This window comes from Zosterops lateralis (assembly GCF_965231275.1).
Source record: "Zosterops lateralis genome assembly, chromosome: 5".
Lineage (NCBI taxonomy): Eukaryota > Metazoa > Chordata > Aves > Passeriformes > Zosteropidae > Zosterops > Zosterops lateralis.
The window spans coordinates 44,656,894-44,670,271 of record NC_139766.1 but is presented as its reverse complement, the minus strand read 5'-3'; the positions used below and the strand labels follow the sequence as shown (position 1 = coordinate 44,670,271).

The 13,378-nt window shown below is 37.8% G+C and overlaps 1 protein-coding gene across 6 annotated transcripts in view; it reads left to right on the top strand.

Annotated features, from left to right (window-relative positions):
* Positions 1–13,378, top strand: part of FHIP1A (FHF complex subunit HOOK interacting protein 1A) — an 80,214-nt gene that overhangs the window by 25,640 nt on the left and 41,196 nt on the right. Inside the window, exon 1 of one of the 6 annotated variants that reach the window (XM_083861340.1) lies at positions 5,125–5,146. The exons of the other annotated variants lie outside the window; for them this stretch is intronic. The gene's annotated coding sequence lies outside the window, so the exon portion shown is untranslated. Of the gene's footprint in view, positions 1–5,124; positions 5,147–13,378 lie in introns of those variants that run through there. 6 annotated transcript variants of the gene reach the window in all.

The window sequence follows — 13,378 nt, the reverse complement described above, 5'->3', positions numbered from 1 at the left end:
AGACCTTTTGGTGTTCTTCATCACACCTGTGCTCTCCAGCACCAATATTTGAGGTACCCTCACTGGTCTGTCTATTGGGTTCCATGAGGTGGCTTTCTAAAACTGCTTTCAAAGCAAGGTCCCATTGTCTGTACTTTCTGGACGTTCTGTGCAGGATGAAATCAGTTATTGAACAATTTTTAATTAAAGTAACTTGCTTAAGAAAAGCAGACTCTTGTTACTTAAGCAGTGTTTTCTCTGGAGAAGAGCATGTTCCAAACACTTCATTATTTTGAAAATTCTGTCTGTGAAGATCAAATTCTACATGAGTGTCTGTTACACTAATCTATTGGTTCGAGATTTGATTATTGCTAGTGCCATGAAAGTGTCTTTAAGTAGGACTTTGTGGCATTTCAGTGCAAGTGAATAATAAGAGAGGGGTGTATGCCAGACTGACTTCCATAAAAATGTAGTAGAAGAAATTATTTAAAGCTTTATCTTGCATTGACATACTGTAAATTAAGCCTATGAAGAACTAAAAAATTCAGAGAGAATAGGAATTGGTTAGAGCCGTGCTGGGTTAATTTTGTGCCTGGATCTTTGTGCTATGCTTCTTAGGTGGTTTCTTTGTTATTTTGAATTCAAAGAGAAATGTGAAAAATCTCCATTATTTGTGTCCAACAAAAGAAGGGGCTATAGCTGATAAAAATTAGGAAGGAATCCGTCTGGTTGCAAGAGTTGACCTGAGCTGTCCTTTGTTTTCTCCATCATTGATTCTGCCATTGCATGTGATGAGGTGAAAATATCCATAGTGCAGGAAGAGCTTGAGGTTTCCAAAAGCTTTAACTCAGGATGAGAATAGTGGCTTACACAAACCACTCAGATCCCTGCCATCATCTGCTTGAGTAAGTGGCATACCATCATCCAAAGTATTGCACCTCTCTCCTCCCCATAAATCCGTCGACTGTTGGAGAACAACCATGTTCTGAGGGTGTGTTATAGTTGTTTCTGTTTTCTGTGCACTAGCTCTAGCAACTCCACAATGTAGAATAATACAACATGCAAATTAAACAAATTTAATGACTATCCCAAAAATGTGTCTTGGGACGTAACTCAAATGTTAGTTTGTTCTGGTCACCTTGTGTCAGCCTTATGTCCCATCAGGATATTGTTTATGCTGCTTTGCACGGGGATGCAGATGTGAACATGTTTCTTAGATTAAGATTTTCAAGGTGTGTTGTTCTGCGTCAGACTGGAGCCTTCCTCTATACCTCTCTGCTTTTTTTTTTTTTTTTCCTGAATACTAGTGCTTTGTTTCTTTCCTAGCAATAAATATGGCTGTCTAACATTCAGTTTTTCAGCGCATACTCTGCTCTTAATGAATGTGATCATTTACACAGTGTCACTGTAGTATTGGCATGCTAAATAATTTAGAGAGCTGTGGCAGGTAGATAGCTCTGTGGTGTCTGTGTTACTATGGCAATACATTTGCTTAATGTAAATATTAGTCATTCTGACCCTATGAATCTCAGAGCTTCTGACATTATTAGCTGTCTGGGAGGTGGGGGTCTGTGTATCTGAAAGAAAAGTTGTTCTGGCAATATTAATAGTTTAAAGATTACTTTCTTTTTCATAATTCCTTCTGCTTTGTGACTGAGCAGCATAATCTATTGATTGTAATGAACAGAGCAGAACATTTCTCCCATTTCTTTATCATGGTTGTAATGCAGCTCTGTTACAAAGAAATCTATAACTGTATTCTGATCCTCCAAAAATTCAGCTGACTAAAATGATAGGAAATAAGATCTTGAGGTCCATCAACTTGGCTCCTGATCACACAGTCAAAGCAGTTTAGGAGCACAAGAAATAAAATCAAACTTGGAAGAAAAATTGCAGGAGTATTAGACTGAGTTCCCTGACTTAAAGAAGAAGCTAAACCTACAAGGCTTTTCCATTCCCTCTGTGGATACCAGCAGGTATTACTTAAGGAACACCCAATTTGTCTGAAAATTAATGCAGAAACAATATGTTAATGAAGTTTGTTTCTTAAATAGTTTTTTAGATATTTTTAGTCCATTTTAATGAACTATTTTCAGGGAAAATGAACTACCTTCTGCAAAATCTTCTCTTTATTGACAACGTATTCCTGATTGTATGAACTACTCTTTATGATTTGTTGCTTTGAGGCAACAAATAGAAGTGGAAACAGAATTAGATCACAGTTGATAGTCTATGTAAAAGCTCAGTCACTCCAAGCCGTGAAAACTGAATATACACTGGTGGTATTTGTAACATTTTATGAACTTTGTGAAACCTTGATGTGTTAAACTGCTAAGCTTAAAATCAGTTTTTAAAAGAAGACTTGTCAGGAATGTGCTACCCTTTCCCTGTGTTTAGAGTTGTCCCTACCCTTCCTGCCAAACATCTGTAATGCAGAAAAAGAAAGCATGGTAAGCAGCAAATGATGTCTTTAATTATTTGTAGGATGGATTATACTGGAGGTTTCTGTGTGCTGCAGTCTGACATTAGTGCTCAGCATCTGTTTGGCCCGTTATCTGCCAAAGAAGGTTATTTAAAGAAATTTAAAAAACAGTAGTAGCCAAGCAAAGACTTCTGGTTTCTCTGAATTTCACAGAAGAGATTTTGCTGGACTTGTATAAGTGCTTTTACGTTTTCTATCTCTGAGATGATAAAAGTTTTGCTGTCAGTGCTTGCACGTAAGGCAAAGCTCCTTACTGGACAAGAATACAAACTAGAGTTGTTAGTTGCCTTTCCATAGCACTGATGCTCACAAATGCTAGTCTGGAACTCAAGTTAACCTAGGAAAATTAATTATTTACCACATATCTTTTCCTGACAAGCCTGCCTGTGGGAATACTATGCTGTTGGCTGTCTCTTCTTTAAAAATATAGTATGCTTTAGGTGTATCTGTTGATTATAGATGCAGAGAAGTATTGAAACATTTAGATTCAGAATGCCTGCCAAGTATTAGCATGGTTGAAATAGTAATTGGAGGAGCTTCTCTGATTATGCTTTTAGTAAACAAACCATACTTATAAAATGGCTTGGGAAATGCCACATCCAGCAAAACGTATTGGAGGAAAAAGAGTGCAAAGGCACTTTTTACTCTGTGGGAAGAACCTGTGTATAGAGTTGCTCCTGTGGAATCAGGCTGGCAGGGTTTTCCCTTAGGGAAAGAGACTTGGTGGTTCTGCATTTTCAAAGTCACACATATCCATTTTCAGAACATGTTTCTGTGAGGGTTGCTGTGAGCCCTCAACACTCTTTTCTAGCTTTGACTTCAGGACCTGATGTGTGCCATAGGACCCACATAAAGAGCATAGCAGTGGGGACAGTGTGTGTTCCCTTGGCATAACTCATACTAAATAGTTCTGGTGGAGGCTCGGCTGGCTTGGTGAGCTTGTGGCATCTACACTCTATCACTGAAGTAGACTGCTTTTCTTTCCTTGTTTTTTTTTCCCACCTGCAGCACAGGATTGGGGATGCTGGGCAGTACTCTGAGCTTCCTGCAAGCAGAGATGCAGTGGAATGCACCACAGAAAGCCATATACCAAATCTTTTCTTTCTGACCTCCACAGCATTTCTTTGCTCCTACTGCTGAAATATGGCATGCCTGTATTTTAAAGCTGGGATGAAGAAAGTGGAATGGATTGTGTTACAAGCTAAATGTTCAAATCGGGTGATAAATTGAAAGGAACAAAAGTGTGTTCAAAAAAGCAGTTGCATTTAATGTTTCACACATGATTTGCTCAGCTAGTTTCTTTTACTGTCACAGTGCAAGTGCCTTTTCACTTTTCCCCACAGAAGAAAAAAATCTAATTGTTCTGCAGTGCCTTTTTTACGTGTGTAATGAATGTCTGCTTTTGAGTATTACTTTACAAATAAAAAGTGGAGATTTTATCTGTAGGTTTATTATGCTTTTTGTTGTCGTTATTTATATTCTACTTTGAAAAGGTAGTGATGGCTGTTGTGCAATCCTGTATATGACTCTCCTGGAGGAAGGAGAGCTGGCACTACTCTTGTGTAGGGATGGGGAGATCCCAGAGGAATTGTGTATCTAAAGTTTATGCTGACTGTAAGTTGTTTTTGGACTGGCACATGTGAGTCCTCACACTGGGTTCTATCCATTGATAGCTGGCACTTAATTATCCCTTCTCATTTTCTTTCCATTGCTGTCACAGGACAAATACATTGTGGAGATTTAAATGGAAAGAATATTATGGCCCTTGTCCTCTTATGTGATCCTCATAAATAATCGTTGTCCATTTAAGCACTTACATAGATGTAGCATAAAAATACATAGGCTAGTATAATGTCTAAAATGTATTTCCAATATCCTTTCCAGTAAATGGAGGTGTTTTTATAGTTATATTTGTAGTTTTGACAGAAAATGGTGACAAAGGTGAGAAAAAAATCAAGTGGTATGGGTTTTGTTGTTAACTTTATTAGTATCTCAGTGCTTTCTTTTTCTGTTAAGGATTAGAGCATATATGCCAAGTATAATTCAATATACTGTAGATACAAAAATATATGTAACTTAATCCTTGCTGTTACTGCACTAAGACACTTTTGAAATCATAGTAATGAACAATGTTTATGTTGCTGTTGCATTGTTAGAAGAACATCACTTTGGGTTTTCAGAAGGATCAGGAAAAAGGCACAGAAAGGTTGTGCTTTCTCACAGCATGACCTCAACAGGTGTTTATTTCCAGGTGCAAAACACTTAACTTCAGAGCTACAGTAATACTAAAGGATGTGATTCTAACATCCTGCTTGGTTATTATAGTTTAATGCCACTCAGCATTATAATTAGCTTTACTAGACATTAATAAGTGGGTTTAATATTCAGACCATGGTGTTGGAGTTAAGTGTGCCAATGAACCTTATCAGTGGAGCAAAATGTAAATTTTAACTCATTTATCTCATTAGTCTTTAATAAGGCTGTGCTTCACAAATCATGGCTGCATCATCTGCTGATTATACCCTCTGATCTGCTAAGTAAAATAGCAGTCTAATAATAGCCATACATTGCATGAAATTCTCCCACTGGTGTTCTGAAACACTTCATGTGTCTATTTTTTTTTCATTTAGGGAGCCTTGATTGTGTCTTGTCTCTTCTGCAAAATGCCAAAATATAGAAATGAAGGTAAGATGAGAATTCATTTCTCATAGGCCCTGGATTTAGAAGTGTTTTGCCAAATAGGAGTTTGTGATAGGCTGTAAGTCTAAGTGTGTAGTCTGTAAGTCTAAGAGTATCATGCATAGGGATTCTGAGAGTTTTTGGGACAGGTAAATGGCCAGACAGTCAACTGAATAATGTTGATTTTTTGCTTTAGTAATAATCAGAGCTCTCCTGATTATTAGTGACTGTGGCTCTTGTACTAAGGGAGAAACTGGGCTGAGTGATTTGCCTCTGGCCCATGTAAAAGGGAAGAGAGTTGGAGGAGAAAGTAAAGTTTTGTGGCTTGAGGTCATGTATGCAAGCAGTTACCATTGCAGCTTGTGATGATGACTGTTGTGTGTGCCCTGTGTGTCATTCAGGGCAAGTAGGAGGAAATTGAACACATTTGAAGTAATTATTCTAGCAAGTCTGGTTTTGATGCTTTTCCCCAGCAAGTTGCTCCTATAGCCTTGTCTAAGTCTAAAGAAACTTGTTGAATTCTTCTAAAAACTTTCAAGCTTTGAGGGTTTCTCAATAAATGTTGGTAAGATTCACTGACTGGGAGTGAGCAGGGTTGATTCTGGTGTCTGGGGCAACAAAACTCAGTCATTCCACTTGTAAACTGATTTGGTTCGGGTTTGCTTCCATGTGGTCTTTTATTTTGAAAAAATTATACTGGCATTCTCAGATTGAATTTTTTAATGTTTGCATCTCTTTCTGTAGCAACATTAAAGCAATATTTCAGATACCTATGGTCTGGCATGACAGAATCTGTTTAAGTGGTTGCTAGAGGTGCGAGGGGGAATCTCTTTTCTTACCATAGTGTGTTAAACTGATATTTAAACCTCTTTGTAGTGTGCTGACGGATGCTAGCAGTGTATTTTAATGGCAACAGCTCACAGGGGCACAGAGCCTGTTGACTACTTTTGGGGGTAGATGGACTGTGCTAGTTGTCATCCTTCACAGTACTGTGTTGTATTTTCCATGTTGATCTTAGTGATGGTCAGATGGTAGGTAGAGATATTGTCACAGAAAAACCTCAGTTATTTCCCTACTTAGAGAAAATCACAGATTTGTGTCTCCATCCTACTGAGTTAGAGGCTGGAGGGGCATTGTCACAACCTCAAATCCCGTGGTTTTCATTTTAAAGTGTTGGCAGCTTTGAGGACTGATTCTTTCCAATTAGGCTGATTATTGTGGTCTCCATAATTGCAGCTTTATGCACCTTTGGTACTGGCACTCCTGAAGAGAGGCTTTCATAGGATCATAGAATGGAGTGGGTTGGAAGGAACCTGAAAGATTATCTAGTTTCAGTCCTGCCACCATGGCCAGGGACACCTTTAACTAGACAAGGTTGCTCAGGGCCCCATCTAACTTGGCCTTGAAGACTTTCAGGGATTGGGCATCCACAACTTCTCTGGGCAACCTGTTCCACTGTCTCACTACCCTCTGAGTAAAGAATTTCTTCCTATGGCCTAATCTAAAGCCCTCCTTTTGTAGTTCAAAAACATTTCCCCTTGTCCTTTACATGTCTGTCCATGTAAAAAAATTGTTTTCCCTCCTTTTTGTAAGCCCCTTAAAGTACTGGAAATCTTTAGATAAGTCTCCCTGGAGCCTTCCCTGTGCTGAACAACCCCAGCTCTCCAAGCCTGTCTTTGTAGGAGAGGTGCTCCAGCCTTCAGGTCGTCTTTATGGCCCTCCTCTGGACCTGCCCTAACAGGTCCACATCTTTCTTGTGCTGAGCACTGCAGACCTGGGTGCAGTATTCCAGGTGTGGTCTCACGAGGACAGGTTTTTCTTCTATCCTTCATTAATTTGTCATTAGTCATATGTATTTTTGGTTTTGTGCCGACTTACTAGTAACACCATTTCTTTTCAGTTAGTTTTTTCAGCACAGACACTTGGTTGTATGCAAATGCTTCACTGAAGGGCTTCCTGAGACATTCTGTGACTCTCAGGACTGAGGATAATGTCTTTCAGAGTAAAAGTCTGCTGAGAGCAGCAGGGATGTCTGAGCTGTCTGACAGTTCTGAAACAGCAGGAAAGAGCTTTATTGCAGTGGCTGTGGCATGAATTCCTATGCAAGTGTAATGTTATCTGTGGGGCAAGGTGAGGATAAAACAGAATGGAGATGACAGTGTATGTGGTGACAGTAGAAATACTGTGAATTTTGTTTTAGCTGAGGGATAGCTGGTGGATAATGTAACAGTTTTGCATATCCTGAATTACTTTTGTAACAGATGCATCGAAACAAAAAATTGGTTTGACATATGCTTTCTACAATTCAGAAGCTGAAAAAATAATCATAAATTTTTTAATCCAGTGTCAAGAACTATGTCCTGAGGAATAAAGTCAGAGGTCTCACTTCCAAACGTGCCGTGGTTACAGCTGACAGCTGTTCAAGATCTGTGCATACAGACAGACTTTCTCGTGCCTCTGTGAACTGCTTCTGTCTTCAGCTTGAGAGCTCTCTGAGGACTGGTGTGTCAGATCTGACTGTGGGATACTGTAGCTTCTGCAGCTCTGGCAGCCTTACACGGAAGGACAGAAATGGAGGAGAGGAGCTGCAGAGTTCCCCAGACATACACAGACACTCCCATTTCAGAACTGTGCAGGCAGGAATGAACCACCTGGTGATGGGTGGAACCTGTGCTTTCCCACGCTGGTGTGGAAGCCTCCATAGGTGTTACAAAATTAGATGGGAGAGGCTGTGGTTTGACTTTTGTTTGTCAGTGATGAGAAGCATTCCTGCCAAGGCTGACATCAAGCTCTCTTATTTACTAGGCTTTCAGTACTGGTCATTCAAAGTGTTAAAAAGCTTAAAAATAAATTAGATTTATTTTTTACTTGAATCTGATACTTGCTTCACCTTTTAGTAGATACATCTGTGAGGTTCTGTGTTTTTCAGAGCACTCCTTTTATAAGTTGAATAGTTTTCATTTGCAATTTGTTAGGTTATTTGCCTTCTTTTACTCTCCAGGGTGTGACAGTTGCTAGTTTATCTGCATTCCTTCTTAGACAAGAAAGACACCTGTATTTTTGTTCATGTTTTCTCAAAGGTTCAAAGGCAAGACTGAAAAAAAAATATACATAATTGTTATCAAAGTGTCAGCTTGTGTCAATTTTTTTAAAGAAATGGTTTCTCTGATTGTTTATCAGGTGGTGTTTTTTTTAATTTTTTTTTTTTTTTTTTTTTTTTTTTTTTTTTTTTTTTTTTTAATTTTTTAAAATTTTTTTTCATTCTGGCAGCGTGTCTGAGACAGGTGTTGTATAGACTATATATATTTCATTTTTGGCCAATGCAGTCATATGTTTCATTATCCAGGGAAAGGCATTCACAGGAATGGGAGACGCTGTAATGATATTCAGTTTTCAGTTGCAGAAGACTAGGTGGTTGTAAGAGTGTAAAATATTTTCATAGTAGAGTTAACCTTATGTTAGGAGTTCAGAGAGACAGAATTAATTTGCACTCTGCATAATGGAAAACTTAACACTGTGTACATGACACAAATAATTTTATTCCTAGGAAAGCTGGAGAAGCTTCAAGGGGAAAAACATCTACCACCTGTATAAAATGCAATGTATCTAAATAGAAATGGAAATATAAATAACATGTAGATTTTTCTTTGATCTGGCTTTTTATGCAGTAAACATCATAAAAGTGTCAACACTCAGTTTTGGATTTTCTTGTTTACTGCCATATGTATTAAAAGCAAAAAAAAAATTAACCTACATATAGAAAGCTGTAGTCTGCCAAAGTCCACCCAACATGCAAATCTGTACTAACACTTTTAAATAAAAGTGTCACTGCAGGGGCCAGGTTGTTTTTCCATGGAACTGTGCTCATAGATATGCTATTTTATTGAGGTTCTTGACTTTGTTACAGGAATTAATATAACATGAATCTTCAACTTCTGCTTGTCTGCTCCGAGTTGGAATAGAAAGGGAGAGGGAGAGCAATGTTCCCTATGGGATGAATACCTGGGGTTTTGTGCCTTGGGAATGGGGAGCTGGAGAGGTAGGATAGGATTTTGTAAGGAAGAGTTCATTTTGCCATTTTTTTCCCCCTCTTTTATTCTTCCACCCCTTTATTCTTCAGTGTACAGTGAGATATAATGATTTGTGTGTCTCATCTTAAACACGAATGTTTATTCACTGGTTTTGCCCAAATATGACAATTGCAAATCATAACAAGAATTTTGCAAGGGGCTTTCTCTTTGTCAAACTTGAACGTAATTTAGGATGAAGGAAGTTCACTAGTTTCTGGAGCTTTCTCCAAGCTAAATTGGAAATGTCCCATGCAAACAATACTGGTTCACAGAGTTCTGTTGTTTCAATCTTTTAATTCTTTTAAAAAAGGAAAGAAAGCCAACAAAAATACATTTATGATTATAAGAATCAATCCACTAAATATAACATTTTGCCACAAAGCCTACTTAATATGAGGCAATAGGCGTACATAAAGTGAGATAAGAAAATAACCTTTCAGATTTTAGTAGCTCATTAAGTAGACAGGTTTGAGGAGTAATTTGTGATGGGCTTTTGCCATCCTACAGTGCACCAAAGCAGTTGTCCTGAAGCTGTGTAACAAGATGCTTTTGCTCATTCTCTTTGTTCATTAGTTCATCATGTCACTAATATGCTGTTGTTTCAGAGTGTAGGAAATAATGTTGACTTGGTGGGTAAGTAGCTTTGGGTGGTAATTATCTCTAAAATGAGTAATTTCAGTAACTGTGTACAGAAGATAAATGACAGATTCAAGTTATCTAGTCAATTATTATAGTCTGTGTACAATAATGAACATATTGAGAGGTATAGAAGGGTTTTACTGTGTTATAGCTACTTAAATTTAGATGGAATTATAAACTGATTTTTTCCAGGAAAAAGAGAACTTTGTATTGCAAATGAAGTTTTGGGAGGAGAAATAAATGTGTTTATAGATTAAGTATTATGTTAACAACTATGCAATAACCATTCTATACATAACAATTTTGATTTTATGGAATATTCTGTCCTTTCCTGGGGATTTTAGTTTGAAAGAGAAACATACAGAGAAGTAACATGTGCAAATGAACAAGAGAGCAGTTCCATCTGCAGAATGGAAGTTCTTTTCTCAGTGCAAACTTGGCAACAATCCTCTTGGGAAGATTGCTGTTTGGTTTCTTTGTTTATTGGTCAAATAATCAGGGTAGTCTTAGTGGTGTTTTACTGCTGATTCTTGTATTTGAACTATATTTAGAATCTGCAGAATCAACTCAGTGTGGAAATGAAAATAAAAAAAATTGTGGCTTCTCTATAATGAAACACGGAATGTTTAGAATATATGTGTATTTGCATTTTACTGTGATTAGTGCTGAAAGCACACACATCTTCTTTAATGTCACTTTGTACACTTGAGAACATTATTCTTGGACTTCTTATGCTTATTATAATGAGTAATTTGACATGTTGTACAAATTACTTGAAAAATAGTCTTACATATTATTGCTGTAGCCATAAAATATATAGCTTAATCTTGTTTTCTGTAATCTACATATGATAATTACAGGTATATTGATAACATTTTTCTAGACCATCGTTCTCTTGGGAAGGTAATATTTCCTGTTCTGTATGTTAGTGTTCTAAAAATGGTTTTATATCTTCAGAGTATAGAGTCTTCTACTGCTTTGCTGGTCTCATTCATCTTCCTGTCAGGAAGGCTTTCTAGAAAGGCAACTTAATAATTTCTATGAATTTATTTTATAGTTTTAGCTACAGAAATTGTTTTACCTTTCTCAAAAAACAATCTAAACAACAAAAATTGTTCCATCACTTCAGCATCACAACTTCAGGAAGCATGTGGTTTCTCTAAATTAGGAACATGTTGGAGCCAGGTTTGTGTCACACAGGTGTCAGAATTATCTTGGAAAGCAAAATTGATGCACAGAGTCCATGGGTCACTTTGATTTCTTTCTTCCACTAGCATAATAAGAACATAAAGTAGGTTTTGTCAAATGTCTGCTTTCTGATGTGTTGTTCTCTCCAGCTTCTGGATAGTAATGAATTTTGAAATAAACCCTGTATAGATTCTTAGTAAAGATGAGGACTTTGGCAATAAATTTTAGCGATAATTCACTTCAATTATGGCAAAAAAATACTAATCTAGACATAGCATGGGATATTTATAATTGACTATATGTGAAGTAATGGAAAGTAGATTATTTCACTCAGTAACCTGTGCTGTGCCCTCTGGGGTTGTTTTGTTTCTCTTTGAGACTTGGTATGGAAACACTCTGCAGTACAAAATTTTAAACTGAGATTTGTTTTGCTTGTAATATCTGTCTCACACAGTACACCACCAAATGGTTTTGTCTGTGGGCTTTGGATATTTTTATGACTTGGTTTTCTGTGGAAGCAGTCTTTTCTGGGGTCACCAATTTTGTTGGTGATATGAGAATGAACCAGCAAAGCCTTTTAAGCTGATTTCAGTACAATGACATCTGCATTCTTTAGTGTGTAGGTAGAAGAGAGTTTTTCTGAGCTGCTATTTTTAAGGCCTTTTTTAAAAGTTCATCTTTAATATCCTTTTGTCTATTAGCAGACTGGACACTCAGTCATACTGTGCCAGAATGCTGTTGGGAATAGAGAGGTATCTATCTTGGATTTTAAGAACCCTAGCTGCTATTTTTCATTACGTTTTTAACCAATGTGATCCATGTTTTGAAGCACTAATTGTTACTGAATTGTTGCCTTTCTGTAGTAGGTTAAATGTGAGGACATAAAGTGCAACAGAGAAACAGGTTTATTATATTCCTTATCTCTCATAAAAAGAATCAAGTCATACCATTAAAATAATGACTTTTTTTTTTTTTTCTTTCTCTAGCTTCAGAATTATGACCTAGGGATATGAATATGTAGTTCATTTCTCCTGGGACTTTGCAAACATAGCTTCAGTAATTGTATGCTCACAAGTTCCAGTGAAATTGCCTATGTGCAAATGAGTGTGGTGGATTAATATACCTGTGGTGTAACAGGTAAATCGGGCCTTTCCTGAGCAGGTCAAGGTCTCTGTCAAGTATTCTGTGCTGCTTAATTCCTGTTTTCTTGAGCAGTCAGTGCCATTTCTCTACTTCGGTAGCATGACCTTTGATGAACCATCTTTGCTGGTTAGCTGTGTACCTTCTTGGGGACTCTATATGTAATTTTAGCCTAATCCATCAGTGCATTTTGGACCATACTACCTAACTGGCATCTGTGTTCTTTCATTTTGGCTGACCCATGCAGCAGGAGTGTCTGAGGGCCTGGGATGTGGCTTAGCCCGTGTCCCAGTGCATAGGCTGCCAGCAGGAGTTGAACCTGTTGCTAGCCCTTGAAGCAAGCCTGTTTATGCCAGTGTAGCCCTGCTGGGCTGGGCTGTCAGCTGGGCATTGAGGTGTCCCTGCTGCTTGCTTGCTGTGGGGGAGTTGCCTGTTCATGTGTGTGGAGAACCATGGAGTTATTTAATGCTGGAACCTGGACCTCCTAATGTATAATACCATAGGATTATACAGATCATATGAGGAGCTTAGTGGTAGCCCAATTGAGCTGATGTGAATCTACAATAAATATGTGAGTAGTGTAGCTCCCCAGACATTCGATAAAAGATGAATTGTGGTTTTTAACTGAAGCAGACTGACTGTAGATGGGACAGGAAGATTTTTTTTGTCTCATTATAAAACATACTGTGTGTAGTTTCTCTCATGAGAGAGATCGTTAGGCAGTCTCTGTGGGGACAAGGCATAAGACATTCTTACTTTCATGTTAGCAGGTTGGATTAAATTGCTTGATGAGAACAGATTGATACTTTGGTTAACTACATTGCTTTACAATTTGTGGTGACTCGTTCTCTGTTGGGCTTTTAAGCAGATAGCTTTATCAGTATAAAACATATCTTGTCACACCTACACATGGAAAGCTTGACATCTTTGCAAACACTGGGTAGAAAAGCTGGATTGAAGAAAGCTGCCTAAATGTGAAATGCTTGCTTGAGGTAGACAAAGGTCAGGAGAAATTGGTACTGCAGCACTGACATATGAAAGGACAAATGAAGAAGGAAGATAATTGTTCACATAGTTTAAATTATTCTGCTAGTAATCTGCTTCAGCTTTCTTGCTAGTAGAGCTTCTGAAGGTGAGTAGGACTTAATGAAAATAAGAGTTCCTTGATGCAGTGACTTTTTAACCAGATTTCACAGTTGCC